General features: G+C 45.6%; 1 protein-coding gene across 5 annotated transcripts in view; it reads left to right on the top strand.

Annotated features, from left to right (window-relative positions):
* Nucleotides 1–20207, top strand: part of LOC139748602 (TOX high mobility group box family member 4-B-like) — an 844810-nt gene that overhangs the window by 180068 nt on the left and 644535 nt on the right. The window lies entirely within an intron of this gene.

Here is a 20207-nt window from a genome sequence, read left to right as displayed (position 1 = left end):
TGTAGCGTGACTTCATGCCTGAGGTTTAGCTTCATGTAGCGTAGCGTAGGTGGGTCGTGTAGTATAGCGTGACGCCGGGTCGTGTAGCGTAGCGCCATCAACGATGGTGTAGCGTGACAACTTAGCGCCGTAGCCCAAGGTCATCCTTCGTCTGTGCTGAGAGAATGTTGAAGAAGGAAGTACGCGTGTTGTAGTGCCTTCGTCTTCCTCAAACTCTCCTGCTGTAGGGGGAGGAATTGGCTGTAGTTTTTACTACTCCCCCTTCACCCTGTCGTGTGTGTGTGTGTGTGTGTGTGTGTGTGTGTTACGGTTATCTACAGGGAGGAGGGAGTGGGTGGGAGGGAGGCTGGTGGAGTAGAGGGAACGGGACGTTGTTTGCTTCCGTCCTGTTTACTACTACTATCTCTCTCTCTCTCTCTCTCTCTCTCTCTCTCTCTCTCTCTCTCTCTCTCTCTCTCTCTCTCTCGAGCACCCAGGCTAGGAAGAGGAAGGCGAGGGGAAGTGAGGGGGAAGGGTTTGGGTGTTCGGGGGGAGATGTCTTAGTGCAGTTGCTGCACCACTCACACCAGCCCCCCCCCCCCCCCCTCACCTACGCAACATACGGAGACTGGGGGATGATCGGCTGCGGCGGTGGTGAGTGTCACAGCGGAGGGTAGAGCATGCCACTGTATGAGCAGACTGGATGGGCGATACTGTCATTAGCATTACTGGTGACGGGGCTCGAACCCAGCGTCTCTGACCCCCCCGCCGAAAAGTGGTTACGACATTGCCCTGGCCAAGCCGAGGTGGTGGTCTGTTCGATCTCGGGTGTGTTCGCCAGCCAGGGTCGTCTCCAGCTGTGGTGGTCACCAGCCCGTGGTCATGGTCGTTGTCTGGCTCGCTGAGCCAGCCAGGGTCGTCTCCAGATATGCCCACCATCCATGACAGTGGTCGTTACGTGCTGGAGTCGCTCACTTATCACCCAAGTGGGATTGGTGGATCAGAAGTTCCTACATTGTTTAACCTTAACGGCTGACTTGACGCCTGTCCTCCTCCTCCTCCTCCAACACCCACAGCACCACCCTCACCCCTGCTCTCCGTTGTCCCTCAGTGTCCTGCCTTCGTCCCTACGTCTCCGGCCGTACGACAGACAAGCATCACACACACGCACACACACACACACACACACACACACACACACACACACACACACACACACACACACACACACACCTACCTCCTCACATACAACTCATCCTTATATCTCTCCTCACGTCATTTCTCTTTGCACCACCTCCCCTAACTCTCCCTACTCTCTCTCTCTCTCTCTCTCTCTCTCTCTCTCTCTCTCTCTCTCTCTCTCTCTCTCTCTCTCCTCCACCCCATCATGGCGGGCGTAAGTAATCACCCTGGTAATTGTTTACGAAGAAGGTAATTACTAACGTTAGCGGGTGTGTGCGTGTGTGGGGGAGGGAGTGAGGGATCTGGAGGAATGTGGCAGGACCCTTGTGTGTGATGTGGTGTGGTTGACACACTCACCGACTCCCTCCCTCTCCTCCAGGCATTGCCCTGAGCTGCTGTCGGTCTTCCCTACCACACACACCCCCAGCCAGCCCCACCCCACACAGCAAGCCCCAGAGGGGAAATCCCTGCCTTGCCCGGAAGTAGTTCATGTCCGGGTTGATAATGGGGGAAGCTGGCAGGCTTTGTATTGTGTATATGTTGGGGAGGGAGGGGGAAGGGGGGTCACAGGGGCCGGTGATGGGGTCCGGGGGTGATTCTGGGAAATTTGTGGGCGTGTTTACGAGTTTTGACACGTGCGTTGACAAAATATATTCATATATATATATATATATATATATATATATATATATATATATATATATATATATAATATATATATATATATATATATATATATATATATATATATATATATATATATATATATATTGGAAAGGATCACAATTTTGCGCGTGATCAAGATATTCCTATGAGTCCACGGGGAAAATGAAACACGAAAGGTTCCCAAGTGCACTTTCGTGTAATAATCACATCATCAGGGGAGACACAAGAGAGGAATATAACAGTCAGTTGATATACATCGAGGAGACGAAGCTAGGACGCCATTTGGTAAACATGTGATTGTCTCGTTTTGGACAATCACATGTTTACCAAATGGCGTCCTAGCTTCGTCTCTTCGATGTATATCAACTGACTGTTATATTCCTTTCTTGTGTCTCCCCTGATGATGTGATTATTACACGAAAGTGCACTTGGGAACTTTTCGTGTTTCATTTTCCCCGTGGACTAATGGGGAGGTGATAACAAGTAGTGGTGATGTGAGAAGGAGATGGAGTGAGTATTTTGAAGGTTTGTTGAATGTGTTTGATGATAGAGTGGCAGATGTGGGGTGTCTTGGTCGAGGTGGTTTGCAAAGTGAGAGGCTTAGGGAAAATGATTTGGTAAATAGAGAAGAGGTAGTAAAAGCTTTACGGAAGATGAAAGCCGGCAAAGCAGCAGGTTTGGATGGCATTGCAGTGGAATTTATTAAAAAAGGGGGTGACTGTATTGTTGACTGGTTGGTAAGGTTATTTAATGTATGTATGATTCATGGTGAGGTGCCTGAGGATTGGCGGAATGCTTGCATAGTACCATTGTACAAAGGCAAAGGGGATAAGAGTGAGTGCTCAAATTACAGAGGTATAAGTTTGTTGAGTATTCCTGGTAAATTATATGGGAGGGTATTGATTGAGAGGGTGAAGGCATGTACAGAGCATCAGATTGGGGAAGAGCAGTGTGGTTTCAGAAGTGGTAGAGGATGTGTGGATCAGGTGTTTGCTTTGAAGAATGTATGCGAGAAATACTTAGAAAAACAAATGGATTTGTATGTAGCATTTATGGATCTGGAGAAGGCATATGATAGAGTTGATAGAGATGCTCTGTGGAAGGTATTAAGAATATATGGTGTGGGAGGCAAGTTGTTAGAAGCAGTGAAAAGTTTTTATCGAGGATGTAAGGCATGTGTACGTGTAGGAAGAGAGGAAAGTGATTGGTTCTTAGTGAATGTAGGTTTGCGGCAGGGGTGCGTGATGTCTCCATGGTTGTTTAATGTGTTTATGGATGGGGTTGTTAGGGAGGTGAATGCAAGAGTTTTGGAAAGAGGGGCAAGTATGCAGTCTGTTGGGGATGAGAGAGCTAGGGAAGTGAGTCAGTTGTTGTTCGCTGATGATACAACGCTGGTGGCTGATTCATGTAAGAAACTGCAGAAGCTGGTGACTGAGTTTGGTAAAGTGTGTGAAAGAAGAAAGTTAAGAGTAAATGTGAATAAGAGCAAGGTTAAATTATTAGGTACAGTAGGGTTGAGGGTCAAGTCAATTGGGAGGTAAGTTTGAATGGAGAAAAGCTGGAGGAAGTGAAGTGTTTTAGATATCTAGGAGTGGATCTGGCAGCGGATGGAACCATGGAAGCGGAAGTGAATCATAGGGTGGGGGAGGGGGCGAAAATTCTGGGAGCCTTGAAGAATGTTTGGAAGTCGAGAACATTATCTCGGAAAGCAAAAATGGGTATGTTTGAAGGAATAGTGGTTCCAACAATGTTGTATGGTTGTGAGGCGTGGGCTATGGATAGAGTTGTGCGCAGGAGGGTGGATGTGCTGGAAATGAGATGTTTGAGGACAATATGTGGTGTGAGGTGGTTTGATCGAGTAAGTAATGTAAGGGTGAGAGAGATGTGTGGAAATAAAAAGAGTGTGGTTGACAGAGCAAAAGAGGGTGTTTTGAAATGGTTTGGGCACATGGAGAGAATGAGTGGGAAAAGATTGACCAAGAGGATATATGTGTCAGAGGTGGAGGGAACGAGGAGGAGTGGGAGACCAAATTGGAGGTGGAAAGATGGAGTGAAAAAGATTTTGAGTGATCGGGGCCTGAACGTGCAGGAGGGTGAAAGGAGTGCAAGGAATAGAGTGAATTGGAACGATGTGGTATACCGGGGTCGACGTTCTGTCAGTGGATTGAACCAGGGCATGTGAAGCGTCTGGGGTAAACCATGCAAAGTGTATGGGGCCTGGATGTGGAAGGGGAGCTGTGGTTTCGGTGCATTATTACATGACAGCTAGAGACTGAGTGTGAACGAATGGGGACTTTGGTGTTTTTCCTAGCGCTACCTCGCACACATGAGGGGGAGGGGGTTGTTATTCCATGTGTGGCGAGGTGGCAATGAGAACAAATAAAGGCAGACAGTATGAATTATGTACATATGTATATATGTATATGTCTCTGTGTGTATATATATGTGTACATTGAGATGTATAGGTATGTATATTGTGCGTGTGTGGACATGTATGTATATACATGTGTATGTGGACGGGTTGGGCCATTCTTTCGTCTGTTTCCTTGCGCTACCTCGCTAACGCGGGAGACAGCGACAAAGCAAAATAATAATTAATGATAATATATATATCCCTGGGGATAGGGGATTAAGAATACTTCCCACGTATTCCCTGCGTGTCGTAGAAGGCGACTAAAAGGGGAGGGAGCGGGGGGCTGGAAATCCTCCCCTCTCGTTTTTTTTTTTTTTTTTTTTTTTTTTTTTTTTTTTTTTCAAAAGAAGGAACAGAGAATTGGGCCAGGTGAGGGTATTCCCTCAAAGGCCCAGTCCTCTGTTCTTAACGCTACCTCGCTAATGCGGGAAATGGCGAATAGTTTGAAAGAAAGAAAAGAATATATATATATATATATATATATATATATATATATATATATATATATATATATATATATATATATATATATATATATATATATGTGTGTGTGTGTGTGTGTGTGTGTGTGTGTGTGCCCTTATGTAGAGAAAATATTTTCTCTCTGACTGAACGCTTCCAGGACGAGTCTTGTGCGTCAGGTGTTGCCAAACGTTGTGTGTGAGATGCGCAGATTGTGTTTGTGGACCGAGAGCCAACAGGCCACGTGTGGCTGAGGCAGAATGAGAAGACAAGAGCTGCTTGAGCCGAACGAGTGACACTTGACAACCACTGGGGCTTCAGTATCAGGTACGTTCTGTGAGTGGGTTTGCCACTGGATAGATTTTTACGCTGGAGGCTTCGCTCTGTGGGACTTGTGAGTGGGTTTGCCACTGGATCGATTCTTACACTGGAGGCTTCATTCTGTGGGACTTCTTCTTCGCTGGAGGATTCCCTCTCGTATGTGTGTTTTTACTCGGTGTTTATAAATGGGGATGTGTCCCTCTTAAGGCTTCGGAACCAGAGGTCAGTTCTGCCAAAGGTTCCGGTACCCCATTTAGAGGCTTCAACACCTAAAGGTGTTTTGCTGATCCATGTGCGCATCTTATGGACCCAGAGATGTTCCACCGAGATTCCAACATCGTACATTAGAGGTTTCATCACCTAAAGATGTCCTACTTTAACTTTCGGTAAGTCAGTTAAGGTTTCATCACCTAAAGATGTCCTACTTTAACTTTCGGTATGTCAGTTAAGATTTCATCACCCAAAGATGTCCTACTTTAACTTTAGGTATGTTAGTTAAGGTTTCATCACCTAAAGATCTCCTACTTTAACTTTCGGTATGTCAGTTAAGGTTTCACCACGGACGTAAAGATGTTCTACAGAGGATCCGGCACCCAAAGTAGAGGCCCTCATCGCCACATGTTCCGCTTTGATAAGTTCACTTTACCGCAGCCACTCCGCTGTGGGCTTCATCGCCTGAGCGGCAGGACTGAAGAAAAGACATCACGACCGAAGCGTTTCCCCTTTAGAGAGCTTCTTACATGTAGCTGCTACAGCTAGAGGCCCTGTAGCCAGCTGTAGAGGTAGCGCTTGGCTTCACATGAGCAAGGAGATCAGAGGAATAGAACCTGGAATATGTCTTTTGTGCACCGGGTGCGTTTTTTTTTTTTTTTACATAAGAGCACTAGTCGTATATGGTGTGTTTGCGATGGCTAAAGAGTATCATTTATCCCCCCCGTAGACAAGATGGTGTTTGCGGGGTATTAGTTAGTGCAGAAATGATTTTCATTTCTCTTTCGGGTTGTTGGGTGGGGGAGAGTGGGGTAACAGGCCGTATGATTGCAGCCTCCAAATAGCTTGATTGACCGGAGGAGACGTACAAAGGCAGCATCGCGTCAGAGTGAAGTGTGGGCGTATGAACACCTTCGAAACCATCGCAAGGTATGGTCTCGTTCCGATCCGTAAGGTTAGAACGCCTCAGAAAACATCGTAGGGTAAGGTAAGGTAAAGTCCCAGGTCGATCTGCGGGGGTAGAACCCCTCCGACACCACCGTAAGGTATACGTAAGGTAAGGTAAGGTCCCAGACCCAGCTGTGGGGGGTAGAAGACCTCCGACACCATCGTAAGGTATACGTAAGGTCCCAGACCCAGCTGTGGGGGGTAGAAGACCTCCGACACCACCGTAAGGTATACGTAAGGTCCCAGACCCAGCTGTGGGGGGTAGAAGACCTCCGACACCATCGTAAGGTGTACGTAAGTTACTGGAATGATCTTTAACATCAGGTTGAATATTTTTCTCGTCCATTATCTTCGTGAGAGGGGGGTGGGGGGATTTTAATATGCCTGTTTTCCTCCAATATTTATTTTTCGTAAAAAGTGTGTGATGAGGTCATTTCTTTATCATCTTTCCCAGGATGTTTATAAGAGGTTGTTTCGCCTCATATTAGCTCTCGCTAGACACACACGAAACCTTATTCGTACGAGGGCACAAGCAAATTGGTCTTCACAGAGAGAGTTAGGGGGGAGAGGCTCCCCCCCCCCCGGCAGAACATGCGGAGAAAAATACATTGAATATTGTAATATGTCTCACTTTTAGTGGAATATCAGGAGGAATATATTAATGATTAACTGAGGCGTAGAATAACTGTATGCTGTAAAACAAAAGGTGATCAGTTTGATGCTGAAAACTGAAGGGCATTATAATTTCATAAGGCATAGTCAATGTATAATACATTGAATATAAAATATTCACTCCCAGCTTAAGAAATGTTGATCGATTCAGTCATCAGATAACCCATTCACAATAGAAAACTCCCTCGGCTCAAACTCAAGGACATTATCATAGCCATCGCGCACATTCAGGTTAGACTTGGCGTGTTATACATACCACTTTGCCTTTTGAAGTCGAGTGTTTGTTGTTGTTTCTCTTGGCCTCTGGCATTGTACACACCCATGGCATGCTTTTCCCTCCTGTTCCTTCCCGCCTACATGACACTGGCTCGTGGGTGCCAGGGGTAGCCACGTATTGGCTGAACTAAAATCGGGAATGGAGACAGTGGACACGCCCTTGCTTGAAGGTTGGCTGACTCTTTGACAGTAGTGACGAGGAGAGCGAAGACATGCGGGGGTAAGGTTTTCCCACAGTCCACCAGTCTTCCTTCAGCGACGTGCCAGTCTGACCACTTGAGATCAGTCTTCTCACGACCTGCTATACTGCGCTTGGTCTAACAGGTGTGACCAGTAGTTTTGTGAAGTCCGTCTACGGTTTTCCCTGGAGGAGAGAACTTCATCATATCCGCCTCTCGTCGTCCCGTACGAACTCGTTCGCCGCAGTTTCATCGTTAAAATCGTGTGGATTCTCCCTCCTTCAGTTCATGCCTTCCTGCAAGCATTACTTCACATGTCGTGAATTTCCTCTCGAGTCACTGACTCACACACACACACACACACACACACACACACACACACACACACACACACACACACACTGCCATTAAACCGCATCACTGACTGGTCTGGCGTTGCCCTCATGACCTCCTCAAATTGCCATGTATCGAGAGGTCTTGGCAATGCACTCATTTACCGGGGCCTGAGGCCGGGGAGTATAGTCACCACAGATGAAGTGTTAACACTAATGCTTTGATGAAGGGGTGTAGCATCACCCCCCACCCCACCCCACCCCCTCGCGATTCGTGTGGAGGTAAGGGGACTGGGGGGGGAGGGGTTGTTCAGTTGGTAATCAAGTCATTAACCAGTTCTCCGGTTAGTTCATCTTGAATCCAGATATTTGGTGTGGATTTTTCTCTCGTATGTTTTCGAGTTCTTGTTTTTTTTTTCTTTTTAGCGTGAGAGCGAGCGTGACTGTGGTGCTTGCGTTCATGTAGTCAGCGCATGCTGTACTGTGACAGTTCTCGTGGTTGTACCAAGTTAGATATTGGTTGTTGTCAGACCGGTTTAGGTGGAGTGTGGCTGTGGTCGTGGTGGGAACTCCAGACTCCCGTTGTCCAAGTCTACCCGTCGGTCGAGGAGTGTCAGTTAGTTACCGTGCTTCGCCCCGTAAGTACGGCTCATTTCTTGGTCTCTTGGCTGGGAAAATTAGCCGTATCCGCAGCCCGATGACGGGTCATTACAGCGGGTAAGTTGTAGCACCTGAGGGAAGGAGGAAGGGAACTGAGGAACGTCCATGAACCTTGCCACAGACAACGCGGAAGAAAAGGCGACAGTTGCGTAAAGTTTTTGCCGCTTTCTGGACAAGAAGAATAACTTAATTTGCCCTGAGCTTGAATAACTCCTGATGTACGAAGGTTTCATCGATCATTTTATCATCAATGTAAAAGCCGTGCCGTGTCATGGGTACGACCGATGTGGTAGGAGTGCGTCTGTAAATTATCCGTCGTGCGGGAAAAATCAGAATGAGAATCACACACGTAAAGAGGTACACTTTGCTCTGTGATTCATTCCGAAGGACACAGCCCCGTGCGACACTTGAGTGCGACGTTGTGCGATCCTTCAACACGACGGGACGAGGCTTTGGTTCGATGCGCCTGGCGTTTGACCAAAGGCCAGGCGCATCATCGCACCGTCATGGGTATGTAAGTTCGGCTTGAGGTACCGCCTGGTGCTGTGGCGGGTGGTGACGAGTGGGCGTGCCAGGAGATGTGTTTGCCCTGCTGAAGACGAGACAGTGGCTCCCTCACCACCGATAATCCTACCCACCCAGGATCCCTGGAGGACGAAGTAGCACCTGCATCTCTCATCATCCCACCGTCTTCCGGTGCCCCAGGGGAGGAAGTAGCACCTCCTCCAACATCACTAACCATCCCCCCGTCTGTCGGTTCCTTAAGGGACTTCGTCGTTGCCCCTTCCATCTGTTATCATCCTGCCATCACTTGGTACCCCAGAGTTACGTAGGAGCACCTAGCCTCCTCCATCAGTAATCATCCTGTCATCATGTGGTACCCCAGAGTTACGTAGGAGCACCTAGCCTCCTCCATCAGTAATCATCCTACCATCTTGGTGTCCTCACCTTCTTGTGACGCACGGCAGCTGTCGCAGATTGAGTTTTAATCGTCATGTGAAGGGTCTTAGACGTAGGCAGGCAAGCAGGCTTGAAGTATAAACAGAAGTCAGTTCTAAGGTCGTTGGAATCAGTTGAACAGCGGAAACCACGGGTAAAACCCCTTGGTTTCAGTAAACCGCCGGTGCATTCCATCACTCTCTGCAAGTCGTAGTCTGCAAGCTGATGTAAACCACTGCTATCGTGCGTGGTACACCGCGAGACGCGTTCCGGGTCGACCGTCAGCTCGCAAGAACTCGCACGGCTTTTATGAGTTTTACGGAAGGTCATGATACACTCCCCCTTTTTAATTTAGTTGAGTTTATGAATGTTTTTTATTTTTCTATTTTACTTTATCCATATTTTATCACGGGACTGAAGTGTTTCATTCCCGCCTGCATCTGAGTAATCGTATTTCACGTTATTGCGTTTCGAGTTTGTTCCTGTATCACATACTGTAGTCTGTATACGTGCGTGCCATTTGATGATCCCGTTGAGTTTATTGCATATTTATGTAACAAGTGTGTTGCATTTCATAGTACATTCATTACAGATGCATGGCCGTTGTTTTGATTTTTTTTGTATTACTGTTGTATATTTTTGTATGTCTCGGGGTGCCATTATGTATGCATGCATTTGTGTATGCTCCAGTGTTCGTCTGGAGTACATTACACATGCATACATATGTGTCTCGTTGTCTGCGTGGTTCGTCTGGAGGACGAATTTAATCATATCAGAGGGGCGGTTTGGCGTCGTCTTTGCTGCCCCCGATATATACTAAATGTGTCACTGAATATTCATGGGGGGGAATAAATCAGTAATACATGCTGGTTCTGTATACGTCTCGGGAGGCAGCAAGAATGTATCTGTGCCAAGAAGTTGAAGAGCGAGTCTTGGGGGGTTGGGGGCGCGCGTCACGCCATTGGCTCTTGATTATCGCGGGAAGCGCCGTGATTGGCTGTGGGTAATGGCGGGCGGTAAATGGGATTGGCTGTTTATCGTAGCGAGAAGCACCGTGATTGGTTGGGGTTTAATGGCGGGAGGTAATGTGATTGACTGTAGGAAGTGTTGTGAATTGCAGCGAGAAGTTGTAAGTTGTAAATAATAGCCAGAAAAATCGTATGATGATGGGAAAGTCACGTGATGGTTGTGAATGCCGAAGGGAAAGTTGTTTGAGTGTTGTGAATGACAGAGGGAAAGTTATGTGATGGTTGTGAAAGATAATGAGAAAGTTATGTGATGGTTGTGAAAGATATTGAGAAAGTTATGTGATGGTTGTGAAAGATAATGAGGTTGTGTGATGGTTGTGAAAGATAATGAGGTTATGTGATGGTTGTGAAAGATAATGAGGTTATGTGATGGTTGTGAAAGATAATGAGGTTGTGTGATGGTTGTGAAAGATAATGAGGTTGTGTGATGGTTGTGAAAGATAATGAGGTTGTGTGATGGTTGTGAAAGATAATGAGGTTGTGTGATGGTTGTGAAAGATAATGAGGTTGTGTGATGGTTGTGAAAGATAATGAGGTTGTGTGATGGTTGTGAAAGATAATGAGGTTGTGTGATGGTTGTGAAAGATAATGAGGTTGTGTGATGGTTGTGAAAGATAATGAGGTTGTGTGATGGTTGTGAAAGATAATGAGGTTGTGTGATGGTTGTGAAAGATAATGAGGTTGTGTGATGGTTGTGAAAGATAATGAGGTTGTGTGATGGTTGAGAACCATGGTGGGGGAGGTATGTGATGGTTGGGAGAGTGGTGGGGGAGGTATGTGATGGTTGGGAGAGTGGTGGGGAGAGCTGTGTGATGGTTGGGAGAGTGGTGGGGAGAGCTATGTGATGGTTGGGAGAGTGGTGGGGAGAGGTATGTGATGGTAGCGATAGTGGTGGGGAGAGATATGTGATGGTTGGGAGAGTGGTGGGGGAGGTATGTGATGGTTGGGAGAGTGGTGGGGAGAGCTATGTGATGGTTGGGAGAGTGGTGGGGAGAGCTGTGTGATGGTTGGGAGAGTGGAAGGGAAAGTTATGTGATAGTTTGGAGTGATGTAGCGACATGATTGGTCGTGAATCGTGGCCTGCTTTGTCCTGATTGGGCGTGAATCGTGGCCTGCTTTGTCCTGATTGGGCGTGAATCATGATGTATAGTGATACGATTGGACATGATTCGCAGCGTTTAGTGACACGATCGTATGTTCATCATGACGTGTCTCGACACGAATGGCTCTGGTTCAAGGGCAGTGACGTGATTGGTCGTACACTACGTCGTGCAGCATTATGACTGGATGTGAATCATGGCGATTGGTGGTTGGTCGATCAATGGTGATTCACGTGATTGATTTGTTAGTCTAGTCTCGATCACCTAATGAGTCGTTTTGGTTGAGTTGTATGACTGTTGGTGGTAATTGAGTGAAGTGATTGGTCATAGGTGTTACCTAATCATGTTCGCCACATGTTTGATGGTTGATTGTGACTGATTGCTTGTTAGTGAGGCTGACTGCCATTCGAGCAGATGGCGACTGTGATCATTGTAATGATTGGGTGTTGATCTTTGTGTGAAGGTCGTTGATTGGCTGCTAATCTTCATCGGGTCATTTCGATGATTGTCAGTTATGGTGGGAATTCATGTGATTGGTTGCTGGCTATACCGCGGGAAGTGATCTCATAGGCTGTTGAACTCTGCGGGAAGTCATCTCATTGGCTCTTGATCAGCGCGGGAGGTCATCTTATTGGCTCCTGGTCAGCGCGTGAGGTCACCTCATTGGCTCCTGGCCAGCGCGGGAGGTCATCTCATTGGCTCTTGGTCAGGGTGGGAAGTCATCTCATTGGCTCCTAGCTAGCGCGGGAAGTCATCTCATTGGCTCCTGGCCAGCGCGGGAAGTCATCTCATTGGCTCCTGGCCAGCGCGGGAGGTCATCTCATTGGGTCTTAGTCAGCGCGTGAAGTCATCTCATTGGCTCCTGGCCAGCGCGTGAAGTCATCTCATTGGCTCCTGGCCAGCGCGGGAAGTCATCACATTGGCTCTTGGCCAGGGCGGAAAGTCATCTCATTGGCTCTTGGCCAGGGCGGGAAGACATCTCATTGGCTCCTGGTCAGCGCGGGAAGTCATCTCATTGGCTCCTGGCCAGCGCTGGAAGTCATCTCATTGGCTCTTGGCCAGGGCGGGAAGTCATCTCTCATCTCATTGGCTCCTAGTCAGCGCGGGAAGTCATCTCTTTGGTCGCTAACATTGGCGGGAAGAAAAAAAAAGGCGTAATTTATTCCCTTTAGAAAATGTTCTTGTTTATCAGCTGATAGAATAATGACGCATATTTTTTGTTTTTTTTCTCGTTTAACTTGAAGTTTTTACGTTTGGTATCCCCGCCTCGTTAACGAAGAGCTCCTTTGAACTGCTGGTTTTTTGTTTTTTTTTCTCTCTCATTTTTGTGGAACTGATAAGGTTGATAAATACGTTAGTTTTCCTTGTTTTGGTGCGAAGCGTAAAACTGCTAACGTACTTACCGTCAGAGGTCTTCCCCGATATGTCCTTAAGGTATTTTCTTGGTAAAACTTAGGAGACCAACTAACAGGGTGAGAGAGTGCTTCTTAGAAGCCGAGGCCTTTCAGAAAAGAAAAAACATGATAGATAATGAATATAGGAGACCAACTAACAGGGTGAGAGAGTGCTTCTTAGAAGCCGAGGCCTTTCAGAAAAGAAAAAACATGATAAATAATGAATATTTATGTATATATATATATATAAAGAAGTGGTCTTTTACCGTAAAGGGAACAATAAGAACAAGGAAATAGAAAGCCTCTGCTGCTCATAACGTGAGAGAGAGAGAGAGAGAGAGAGAGAGAGAGAGAGAGAGAGAGAGAGAGAGAGAGAGAGAGAGAGAGAGAGAGAAGAGGAAAAAAAAAGATTGCTTTCATGTCAGACCCATATTTTTTTTCCTTGTTCTGTGCTTTGTTTTTTGTTGTTGTTTGTTTGTTTGTTTTTTCTCTCCCGGGTCTTAAGGATGCAGGTTTGGGAGTCACAGAATGGTTACCAGAGGAAACATAAACTGTTCTCGGAAGGTGGCCAGTGGCTTGGTACGAGGCGAGGACGAGGTGGTGGTGGCGCTACAGTGCTGCTGCTGCTACTCCTACTGCGTAGTTTGGGTGGGGGTTGGGGTGTTCTGGGGGGAGTGTGAGCAACCCTCTGCTTTATTCTATCGTCCTCACTTTGTCTATGTGGATGAGAGCGAGTTTAGGATGCTGTTACTGTCTTCCATCAGGTAACCTTGTCTAGCCTCCCCATGTACTGTCCTCCAGCAGATAACTTCGTCATAGACCATCAGGTCTTGTGTTATCTGTCTTTCCCATGTACTGTCCTCCAGCAGATAACTTCGTCATAGACCATCAGGTCTTGTGTTATCTGGCTTTCCCATGTACTGTCCTCCAGCAGATAACTTCGTCATAGACCATCAGGTCTTGTGTTATCTGGCTTTCCCATGTACTGTCCTCCAGCAGATAACCTCGTCACAGACCATCAGGTCTTGTGTTATCTGGCTTTCCCATGTACTGTCCTCCAGCAGATAACTTCGTCATAGACCATCAGGTCTTGTGTTATCTGGCTTTCCCATGTACTGTCCTCCAGCAGATAACTTCGTCATAGACCATCAGGTCTTGTGTTATCTGGCTTTCCCATGTACTGTCCTCCAGCAGATAACCTCGTCACAGACCATCAGGTCTTGTGTTATCTGGCTTTCCCATGTACTGTCCTCCAGCAGATAACCTCGTCATAGACCATCAGGTCTTGTGTTATCTGGCTTTCCCATGTACTGTCCTCCAGCAGATAACTTCGTCATAGACCATCAGGTCTTGTGTTATCTGGCTTTCCCATGTACTGTCCTCCAGCAGATAACTTCGTCATAGACCATCAGGTCTTGTGTTATCTGGCTTTCCCATGTACTGTCCTCCAGCAGATAACCTCGTCACAGACCATCAGGTCTTCTGTTATCTGGCTTTCCCATGTACTGTCCTCCAGCAGATAACCTCGTCATAGACCATCAGGTCTTGTGTTATCTGGCTTTCTAATGTACTGTCCTCCAGCAGATAACTTCGTCATAGACCATCAGGTCTTGTGTTATCTGGCTTTCCCATGTACTGTCCTCCAGCAGATAACCTCGTCATAGACCATCAGGTCTTGTGTTATCTGGCTCTCCCATGTACTGTCCTCCAGCAGATAACCTCGTCATAGACCATCAGGTCTTGTGTTATCTGGCTTTCCCATGTACTGTCCTTACCACCTCATCCCTCGCCCCTTTACTACGTCACAAGGAAACCAAGTGGTACGTGGTAATAGGTCGTTGGAGCACTCGCTTGTTTAGAGCACCTTTTACGAGGAACGCTTACCTTCCAGTTTGCATCATCATAGTATGTAAAAGAAGCGTTTGCGAATATCTCTTCAGTGTGGAAAGTTAGAAGTAAATTCCACTGATAGAAATATATTTGTGTGTGTGTGTGTGTGTGTGTGTGTTTGAGTGTGTATATACCACAAGTAAAGCATCCTCCTCGAAGGCTCAGATTGGGGTGCCTAATTGTGTGTGGATGTAACCAAGATGTGAAGACCCTTACTGGAAAAACAATCACTCTTGAAGTAGAACCTTCAGACACAATTGAAAATGTGAAGAAAAATAGTGAAATTGGAGAAAAATGTAGCTTAGACATTGAAGCTTATTGATACAGTGGTTAATTTGATGAGAACTGCTATTGACGTTTGTGTAAATAAATTATACATTTCCTTTTTTCCATAGCCAGAGGTTGAACCATTATGTGACATTCATTTTTTTTCATTCATTTCAAGCTAGAAGTTTCAGTTTTCTAAATTGTTTCTTACATTTTTCATATGTATATATATGTATGTGTGTGTGTGTGTATATGTGCGTATGTATGTGTATGTGTGTGTATGTGTATATGTATATATATATGTATATTATCCCTGGGGATAGGGGTGAAAGAATACTTCCCACGTATTCCTCGCGTGTCGTAGAAAGCGACTAGAGGGGACGGGAGCGGGGGGCCAGAAATCCTCCCCTCCTTGTATTAACTTTCTAAAATAGGAAACAGAAGAAGGAGTCACGCGGGGAGTGCTCATCCTCCTCGAAGGCTCAGAGTGGGGTGCCTAAATGTGTGTGGATGTAACCAAGATGTGAAGAAAGGAGAGATAGGTAGTATGTTTGAGGAAAGGAACCTGGATGTTTTGGCTCTGAGTGAAACGAAGCTCAAGGGTAAAGGGGAAGAGTGGTTTGGGAATGTCTGGGGAGTAAAGTCAGGGGTTAGTGAGAGGACAAGAGCAAGGGAAGGAGTAGCAATACTCCTGAAACAGGAGTTGTGGGAGTATGTGATAGAGTGTAAGAAAGTAAATTCTCGATTAATATGGGTAAAACTGAAAGTTGATGGAGAGAGGTGGGTGATTATTGGTGCATATGCACCTGGGCATGAGAAGAAAGATCAAGAGAGGCAAGTGTTTTGGGAGCAGCTGAATGAGTGCGTTAGTGGTTTTGATGCACGAGACCGGGTTATAGTGATGGGTGATTTGAATGCAAAGGTGAGTAATGTGGCAGTTGAGGGAATAATTGGTATACATGGGGTGTTCAGTGTTGTAAATGGAAATGGTGAAGAGCTTGTAGATTTATGTGCTGAAAAAGGACTGATGATTGGGAATACCTGGTTTAAAAAGCGAGATATACATAAGTATACTTATGTAAGTAGGAGAGATGGCCAGAGAGCGTTATTGGATTACGTGTTAATTGACAGGCGTGCGAAAGAGAGACTTTTGGATGTTAATGTGCTGAGAGGTGCAACTGGAGGGATGTCTGATCATTATCTTGTGGAGGCTAAGGTGAAGATTTGTATGGGTTTTCAGAAAAGAAGAGTGAATGTTGGGGTGAAGAGGGTGGTGAGAGTAAGTGAGCTTGAGAAGGAGACCTGTGTGAGGAAGTACCAGGAGAGACTGAGTACAGAATGGAAAAAGGTGAGAACAATGGAAGCAAGGGGAGTGGGGGAGGAATGGGATGTATGTAGGGAATCAGTGATGGATTGCGCAAAAGATGCTTGTGGCATGAGAAGAGTGGGAGGTGGGTTGATTAGAAAGGGTAGTGAGTGGTGGGATGAAGAAGTAAGAGTATTAGTGAAAGAGAAGAGAGAGGCATTTGGACGATTTTTGCAGGGAAAAAATGCAATTGAGTGGGAGATGTATAAAAGAAAGAGACAGGAGGTCAAGAGAAAGGTGCAAGAGGTGAAAAAAAAGGGCAAATGAGAGTTGGAGTGAGAGAGTATCATTAAATTTTAGGGAGAATAAAAAGATGTTCTGGAAGGAGGTAAATAAAGTGCGTAAGACAAGGGAGCAAATGGGAACTTCAGTGAAGGGCGCAAATGGGGAGGTGATAACAAGTAGTGGTGATGTGAGATGGAGATGGAGTGAGTATTTTGAAGGTTTGTTGAATGTGTTTGATGATAGAGTGGCAGATATAGGGTGTTTTGGTCGAGGTGGTGTGCAAAGTGGGAGGGTTAGGGAAAATGATTTGGTAAACAGAGAAGAGGTAGTGAAAGCTTTGCGGAAGATGAAAGCCGGCAAGGCAGCAGGTTTGGATGGTATTGCAGTGGAATTTATTAAAAAAGGGGGTGACTGTATTGTTGACTGGTTGGTAAGGTTATTTAATGTATGTATGACTCATGGTGAGGTGCCTGAGGATTGGCGGAATGCGTGCATAGTGCCATTGTACAAAGGCAAAGGGGATAAGAGTGAGTGCTCAAATTACAGAGGTATAAGTTTGTTGAGTATTCCTGGTAAATTATATGGGAGGGTATTGATTGAGAGGGTGAAGGCATGTACAGAGCATCAGATTGGGGAAGAGCAGTGTGGTTTCAGAAGTGGTAGAGGATGTGTGGATCAGGTGTTTGCTTTGAAGAATGTATGTGAGAAATACTTAGAAAAGCAAATGGATTTGTATGTAGCATTTATGGATCTGGAGAAGGCATATGATAGAGTTGATAGAGATGCTCTGTGGAAGGTATTAAGAATATATGGTGTGGGAGGAAAGTTGTTAGAAGCAGTGACAAGTTTTTATCGAGGATGTAAGGCATGTGTACGTGTAGGAAGAGAGGAGAGTGATTGGTTCTCAGTGAATGTAGGTTTGCGGCAGGGGTGTGTGATGTCTCCATGGTTGTTTAATTTGTTTATGGATGGGGTTGTTAGGGAGGTAAATGCAAGAGTTTTGGAAAGAGGGGCAAGTATGAAGTCTGTTGGGGATGAGAGAGCTTGGGAAGTGAGTCAGTTGTTGTTCGCTGATGATACAGCGCTGGTGGCTGATTCATGTGAGAAACTGCAGAAGCTGGTGACTGAGTTTGGTAAAGTGTGTGGAAGAAGAAAGTTAAGAGTAAATGTGAATAAGAGCAAGGTTATTAGGTACAGTAGGGTTGAGGGTCAAGTCAATTGGGAGGTGAGTTTGAATGGAGAAAAACTGGAGGAAGTGAAGTGTTTTAGATATCTGGGAGTGGATCTGGCAGCGGATGGAACCATGGAAGCGGAAGTGGATCATAGGGTGGGGGAGGGGGCGAAAATTCTGGGGGCCTTGAAGAATGTGTGGAAGTCGAGAACATTATCTCGGAAAGCAAAAATGGGTATGTTTGAAGGAATAGTGGTTCCAACAATGTTGTATGGTTGCGAGGCGTGGGCTATGGATAGAGTTGTGCGCAGGAGGATGGATGTGCTGGAAATGAGATGTTTGAGGACAATGTGTGGTGTGAGGTGGTTTGATCGAGTGAGTAACGTAAGGGTAAGAGAGATGTGTGGAAATAAAAAGAGCGTGGTTGAGAGAGCAGAAGAGGGTGTTTTGAAGTGGTTTGGGCACATGGAGAGGATGAGTGAGGAAAGATTGACCAAGAGGATATATGTGTCGGAGGTGGAGGGAGCAAGGAGAAGAGGGAGACCAAATTGGAAGTGGAAAGATGGATTGAAAAAGATTTTGTGTGATCGGGGCCTGAACATGCAGGAGGGTGAAAGGAGGGCAAGGAATAGAGTGAATTGGAGCGATGTGGTATACCGGGGTTGACGTGCTGTCAGTGGATTGAATCAAGGCATGTGAAGCGTCTGGGGTAAACCATGGAAAGCTGTGTAGGTATGTATATTTGCGTGTGTGGACGTATGTATATACATGTGTATGGGGGGGGGTTGGGCCATTTCTTTCGTCTGTTTCCTTGCGCTACCTCGCAAACGCGGGAGACAGCGACAAAGTATAAAAAAAATATATATATATATATATATATATATATATATATATATATATATATATATATATATATATATATATATATATATGTATATATATATATATATATATATATATATATATATATATATATATATATATATATATATATATATATTATTATTATATTATTATTGTTATTATACTTTGTCGCTGTCTCCCGCGTTTGCGAGGTAGCGCAAGGAAACAGACGAAAGAAACGGCCCAACCCCCCCCCCCCATACACATGTATATACATACGTCCACACACGCAAATATACATACCTACACAGCTTTCCATGGTTTACCCCAGACGCTTCACATGCCTTGATTCAATTCACTGACAGCACGTCAACCCCGGTATACCACATCGCTCCAATTCACTCTATTCCTTGCCCTCCTTTCACCCTCCTGCATGTTCAGGCCCCGATCACACAAAATCTTTTTCACTCCATCTTTCCACCTCCAATTTGGTCTCCCTCTCCTCCTCGTTCCCTCCACCTCCGACACATATATCCTCTTGGTCAATCTTTCCTCACTCATTCTCTCCATGTGCCCAAACCACTTCAAAACACCCTCTTCTGCTCTCTCAACCACGCTCTTTTTATTTCCACACATCTCTCTTACCCTTACGTTACTCACTCGATCAAACCACCTCACACCACACATTGTCCTCAAACATCTCATTTCCAGCACATCCATCCTCCTGCGCACAACTCTATCCATAGCCCACGCCTCGCAACCATACAACATTGTTGGAACCACTATTCCTTCAAACATACCCATTTTTGCTTTCCGAGATAATGTTCTCGACTTCCACACATTCTTCAAGGCCCCCAGAATTTTCGCCCCCTCCCCCACCCTATGATCCACTTCCGCTTCCATGTTTCCATCCGCTGCCAGATCCGCTCCCAGATATCTAAAACACTTCACTTCCTCCAGTTTTTCTCCATTCAAACTCACCTCCCAATTGACTTGACCCTCAACCCTACTGTACCTAATAACCTTGCTCTTGTTCACATTTACTCTTTCTTCTTCCACACACTTTACCAAACTCAGTCACCAGCTTCTGCAGTTTCTCACATGAATCAGCCACCAGCGCTGTATCATCAGCGAACAACAACTGACTCACTTCCCAAGCTCTCTCATCCCCAACAGACTTCATACTTGCCCCTCTTTCCAAAACTCTTGCATTTACCTCCCTAACAACCCCATTCATAAACAAATTAAACAACCATGGAGACATCACACACCCCTGCCGCAAACCTACATTCACTGAGAACCAATCACTTTCCTCTCTTCCTACACGTACACATGCCTTACATCCTCGATAAAAAGTTTTCACTGCTTCTAACAACTTTCCTCCCACACCATATATTCTTAATACCTTCCACAGAGCATCTCTATCAACTCTATCATATGCCTTCTCCAGATCCATAAATGCTACATATATATATATATATATATATATATATATATATATATATATATATATATATATATATATATATATATATATATATATTATCCCTGGGGATAGGGGAGAAAGAATACTTCCCACGTATTCCCTGCGTGTCGTAGAAGGCGACTAAAAGGGGAGGGAGCGGGGGGCTGGAAATCCTCCCCTCTCGTTTTTTTTTTAATTATCCAAAAGAAGGAACAGAGA

The sequence above is a fragment of the Panulirus ornatus genome, chromosome 5, assembly GCF_036320965.1.
Source record: "Panulirus ornatus isolate Po-2019 chromosome 5, ASM3632096v1, whole genome shotgun sequence".
NCBI classification, from domain to species: domain Eukaryota; kingdom Metazoa; phylum Arthropoda; class Malacostraca; order Decapoda; family Palinuridae; genus Panulirus; species Panulirus ornatus.
Note: the sequence above shows the minus strand (reverse complement) of the source record. Positions and strands in the feature narration are given on the sequence as shown.